Source organism: Octodon degus, unplaced genomic scaffold (assembly GCF_000260255.1).
Source record: "Octodon degus isolate 3935 unplaced genomic scaffold, OctDeg1.0 scaffold00107, whole genome shotgun sequence".
Taxonomy (NCBI): Eukaryota; Metazoa; Chordata; class Mammalia; order Rodentia; family Octodontidae; genus Octodon; species Octodon degus.
The window spans coordinates 122734-128283 of record NW_004524683.1 but is presented as its reverse complement, the minus strand read 5'-3'; the positions used below and the strand labels follow the sequence as shown (position 1 = coordinate 128283).

General features: G+C 39.3%; 1 protein-coding gene and 1 non-coding gene across 2 annotated transcripts in view; one reads left to right on the top strand and one right to left on the bottom strand.

Annotated features, from left to right (window-relative positions):
• The window catches only part of Ndc1 (NDC1 transmembrane nucleoporin), a 68260-nt gene that overhangs the window by 9047 nt on the left and 53663 nt on the right, over nt 1–5550 (bottom strand). The window lies entirely within an intron of this gene.
• On the top strand, nt 4345–4451 carry LOC111818917. The gene has a single exon (XR_002822786.1). It is a non-coding gene; the product is annotated as a U6 spliceosomal RNA (small nuclear RNA).

Sequence of the window (5550 nt, the reverse complement as noted above, 5' to 3'; positions counted from 1 at the left end):
GCTGGGGGGATTGAACCGTGGTCCCTGTGCTTTGCTTAGCTTAGCTTGTTCTAAGTAGGTGCTTTAGACCACTGAGCCATCTCACCAGCCCCGAAAATGTTAATTTTTAAATGAAATAGCTATACTAATAGAAGGGATATGTAAAAGTATAAGTGTTATTCTATTTTGGAAACATAATATCTGAAGTGACAAGAAAAAAACAGTATAAGCATATTATTTACACTTATGGATATAATCACCACAGAACTGAAAACAAATTAATTATTTCTGCAACGATGTTTATAATTTCAAGAGCTCTTTTAAGTCATCTGAGAGTTCTTTTTTATTTTACCATGCAAACATGCTATTATTTGGATGATAGGGGTTTTTTGGGGTTTTTTTTTGATAGTTTCTTTAAAGCTGTTTGTCTCACTTTGCTTTCTCTGGTCTCCATCTTCTGTGTTAAAGACTTTCCTTAGAAATCTGTGACCCTGCTCATGACAGCGAGAGGGATCCAACAGCTCCTGGCACCTGGTTGGAGATTACGGATAACAGGCGTCACTGCAGATGACCTGCATGGTCTGTCCAGGGTGAACACCTACTTGTTCACTTCAAGTCATTTTTCTTGGATTGGCCAGTTTCTAGTTCCCAGTTTTCCTGGTACCCTACCAGAGGGATAACCCCTCCTCCTGCTGGTGTGGAACAGCTCCCACAACCTAGTCCATAGGAAGATAAAGCTGGAGTGCAGGAGGAGCAAAAAGCAGCAGAGGATCTAGGGACCCAAACCTTGTTTCAGCCCCTGACCCTTCACCCTTAGTTCCAGGGGTACCCAGTGCTTCTCCCACTGCCAACTTGGGATTTGCCTGTGGGATCTGTTAAATGAGTCATTTCAACCATCTGCTCTCCAGCTTCAAAAATGTTGCAGTTGGTTCTTCTCCTATTTATGGATTTATGTATTTTAGTAGTCTTTTTATTGTAGTTTAGTAGAGTTTTGGGGAAGGAACAAAATTTGATGCATGTGTTCATTATGTCATGTTAACTTCACATCTAACCATTTGTTCTTTCATAACAATTACTTGTAAGATAGTTTCCCAAGAGGAGGACATACTTGAGATAATTTTAGGCAGTATGGGAGGTGGTATACAGTGAAATACTTAAGCAATAGCAAGTAACTCTGAATCATAATGGAAAAGTTACTTTCTTGCATGCTTTCTGGTTAACTCTCAGCATGCCAGGAAAAAGTGTATCTTGTTTTTTTCCTTGGGTACTAAGAATTGAACCTAAAGCCTGTGTTTCCACTGAGTTACATGATTAACCTTTTTATTTTCTTGAGCAGAGTCTTGCTAAATTGCTAAGCTGCCCAGGTAGGGCTTGAATTTGCAATCCTCCTGCCTTAGCCACCCAGAATGCTAGGATTACAATAATGTGCCAGGGGGCCGGGGAGATAGCTCAGTAGAATTATGCTTGCCTGGCAAGCACAAGGGCCTGAGTTCAATCCCCAGTTCAGAAAAAAAAAAAAAAAAAAAAAAAAATGTGCCACAATACTTAGCTCCAACATACCTTCTTATGCTTACAGCTAAAGTAATTTTACCCATGGATTTGATCCCTTGTAACACACACACACACACACACACACACACACACACACACTTGTATTTACAGAAGAATGACAGGACAATGTAAAATAAGCTTACAGAAATTTAATTAAATAAGAATACAAACAGCAAACTCAAATTCTTATTCTGATTGTCCAGGTTTTGAAGATACACACATCTGAAAAGGGCAATGTCCTCTACATACAACTGTCAGTAGCTGCCCATGTGTTTTATCAATACTAATTCCAAACTAAAGATGTATCTTTAATAGGTTCTAGCTCAGTCAGTACTTTTGATTCTTTTATTTCTAACTATACCTCAAAATGCAGGGTTTTTGTTTTTTTGTTGTGGTACTGGGGATTGAACTCAGGACCTTGTGCTTGCCAAGCAAGAGCTTATTCTACTGAGCTATCTCCCCAGCCCCAAATGTAGTCATTTTGAAAACTTTGAACAGCTCCAAATTTTGTTGAGGAGAAAATAGCCATTTCCTTTGCAGTATAATTTCAAAATATTTGCATTTGTAGGTTTATAAATACAAATCCAAAGCCAGGTAAGGGCCAGCCAAATAGCCTGGCAGATTAAAGTACCTGCAAGCAGGCACAGAGACTGGGGTTCATTCCCTGGGCCTGTAGTACAGGCCCTGCCCCCAGGGCATGCTGACAGGGCAACTGAGACTGGGTGTGGTAGTGAGTACCAGTAATCCCAGCTCTTGGGAGGCTGTAAACAGGCAGATCACTACAAGTCCGATCTACCTGAACAGTCTGTAGACCCTTCCCTAAAAATAAAAAAAAAAAAAAAAAAAATTAAAATAAAAAAGCCAGGTAAAGTGGTGCACATCTGTAATCCCAGCACTTGAAGCAGGAGGATCACCACAAGTTCAAGAGTAGTCTGAGCTACATACTATGTTCAAAACTAGACTGGGCTACATAGTGACACTGTCTCAAAAATAAAAATTAATCAAATGATCAATCCAATTACTTTTTCACTTCAACAGCACTTACCCCTTTATAAACTATATAAATTTTGGTACATAAACATAACAGATAAGAAATTCTTCCATGTGTCCTCTCAGCAAAAGTAAATACTGTAAGTCAAGGTAGATTCTAAATCTCGTATGATCAATTTGACAACCATCATTAAAGTCTAGAGCACTGGTGGCAAATCTATGGCATGTGCTATTTGTTTTAGGAAAAAGATATTAATATGTGAGCTGTTTTTTCTCAGTGCTCAGGGTTTTTTTGTTTTGTTTGTATTGGGGTTTGAACTCAGGACCTTGTACCTGCCAGGCAGGCATTTATGCTACTAAGCTATTTCCCTGGCCCTCAGTGCTCAGCTTTACTTGCACTGTTGGCACTCTGCAATAAATAAGTAGGTTTTGGGTTACATTTTGGGCATTTGGTCTCTGAAAGGTTCTCCATCACTCACTGGTTTAGAGCCATGCTGTCCAATGCAATCACCACTAGCCACACACAATGACTGAGAACTGGAAATGTGGCAGGTCCAAACTGATATATGCTATAATGTTAAAAATATACACCAGGGCCAGATAGCTCAGTGGCCTAAGCGCCTGCCTGGCAAATGCAAGGTCCCAAGGTTCGATCCCTAGTACCACAAAAACAAAAAAACAAAACAAAAAAGCCCCACCAGATTTCCAAGACCTGTGAGGAAAAATATCATAAAATAATCTCATTACTTTACACTTGATTATGTAATAAAATTTTAGATATCCGGAGTTAAATATAATAAAATTTCACCTGTATATCGTGACTACCAGAAAACGTAAATTCATGCAGATGGACTGTATTATACTTCTATACAGTCTGTCTATAGTACTCATCTGATTTGTCTAAATGTCTTGGCAACTTTCTTTCCTTTATCATTGTGGTCAGAGTATTTTTTTTTAGTCAGAACATTTTTAAAAACTAAATTAATAACTATATTCAGTTAAGGCTAACAACTAAACAAAAACAAAGATACGTGTCCAGACACTCTCTTAAATGAAATATTATGTTTGTATTACTATGTTACCTGTGGTGCTAGGGATTAAACCCATGGCCCCAAGCATCCTCAGCTCTTCTAACATTTCTTTTATTTGATTATTATTATTCTTTTGTGGTACCAGGGATCAAACTTGGGACCTTACTCTTGCCAGGCAGGCGCTTATGTTGCTGAGCTATATCCCCAGTCCCGTAACATTTCTTTTATTTGAGATAGGGTCTCATTATGTTGTGTAGAGTGGCTCTAAACTGGTCACCTCAGCTTCCCAAAGTAGCTGGAAATACAGGTATGCATGACCTTACCTGGCTTTATTTTTACTTTTATTTTTGTACTTGGAATTAATCCCCAGGCCTTTTAACTGAATTACATTAGCAGCCCTTTTACTTTATTTTTACTTTTAGAATTATTATTATTTCTTAAATGTATTTGGTACAGGGTCTCACAATACAGCTGGGACTCCTAGTGATCCTCTTGTTTTCAGCCTCCCCAGTGCTGGGATCCAGCCATGCGCCACCACGCCTGGTCTTCTTGGCTGGCTCAGTGCACCTGAAGGTGGAGCTGGCATAGTACGTAGTGCCAGGGATGGAACCCAGGTCTCTGTGCTTGCCTATGCAGGAGCTTAGTCCGCTAAACTGTCTCACATATTGTAACTTCAGCACTCAGGAGGCTAAGGCAAAAAGACTGCCACAAGGTCTGCCTGGGCAATACACAGCAAGTTCAAGGACAGCCTAAATTATAGAGGAAGAACCTGTCTCAGAGAAAAGAAAAAGAAGTGGTTGCCTCAGCAGTACCTACACTAAAACTAGAACAATACAGAGAAGATTAGCATGGTTCCTGTGTAAGGATGAGACACAAATTCATTAAGTGTTGCATACTTTTTTCCAAAAAAGATCTAAAAACAAACAAAACAGACTTAAATACTAAGTACATAAAAGTTCCGAGAAACAAAATGACTAACGTATGTGGAAGGAAAGTTACGATCAAATTTATGAAAGTAGTATCTGATTAACTGAAATATAGGAAGCAATAGTTTATAATATTCAATAACATGCCCCAAGATTAGAACTAAATACTTAGCTATGAGATGACTGCAAGATACTACAGGCTTGTACTTCCCTAACTCAACAATCAAAAATCCAAACCACTTTGAAATCCAAACTTGTGGGGCTGAGGATTTAGCTCAACAGTAGAAAGCTTGCCTAGCAAGCTGGAAGCCCTGGGTTCAGTCTGCAGCACCAAAAACAAAAAATAAACCTCACCTGAAAGCCAAACTTGTACTCAAAGTTTTGGATTTTGGAGCCATCTTGGACTAGATATCCTCAATAAGCAGTCTACGCAAATATTCCTCAGTCCAATAAAAATCCCCAAATTGCAAATACTTTTATTTCCAAGCACTTCAGATATGGGATGCTCAGTTTGTATTTCCACTGCATAGGTGAAGACACTGATTTCAGAAAGTTAAATGACTCTGTTCAGTCACTCAGAAAGCAGCAAAGCCAAGGTGTGAACTGAGCATCAGTGTGAAGTCATATCTCCTATACTGTGTGCCTACTGGGTTGACTTTGACATATACTTTAGTTTTTTAAATATAAATGTTCTCTTTTCCTGAATAAGAATTTTTTCATTGCTGGGGAGATAGCTCAGCCACTTAGGCGGATGCTTTGTAAGCACAAGGTCCTGAGTTCAATCCTCAGTACCAAAAAAAAAAAAAAAAAAAAGAATTGTTGGGCCGGCCAGATAGCTCAGCAGATTAAAGCACCTGCTTAGGCAGATGCAGGGACCAGGGTTCGATCCCTGGTGTCTATGCCAGTCCCACCCCTGGGGCACGCTGAGAGGGCAATTGAGACTGGACATGGTGGCGTATACCTGTGATCCCAGCACTTGGGAGGCTGAAAACAGGAGGATCACTATGAGTCCAATCTGTGTAATGAGATCCTGTGGACTCTACTAAATACATAAAAAATAAAAAAATAAAAAA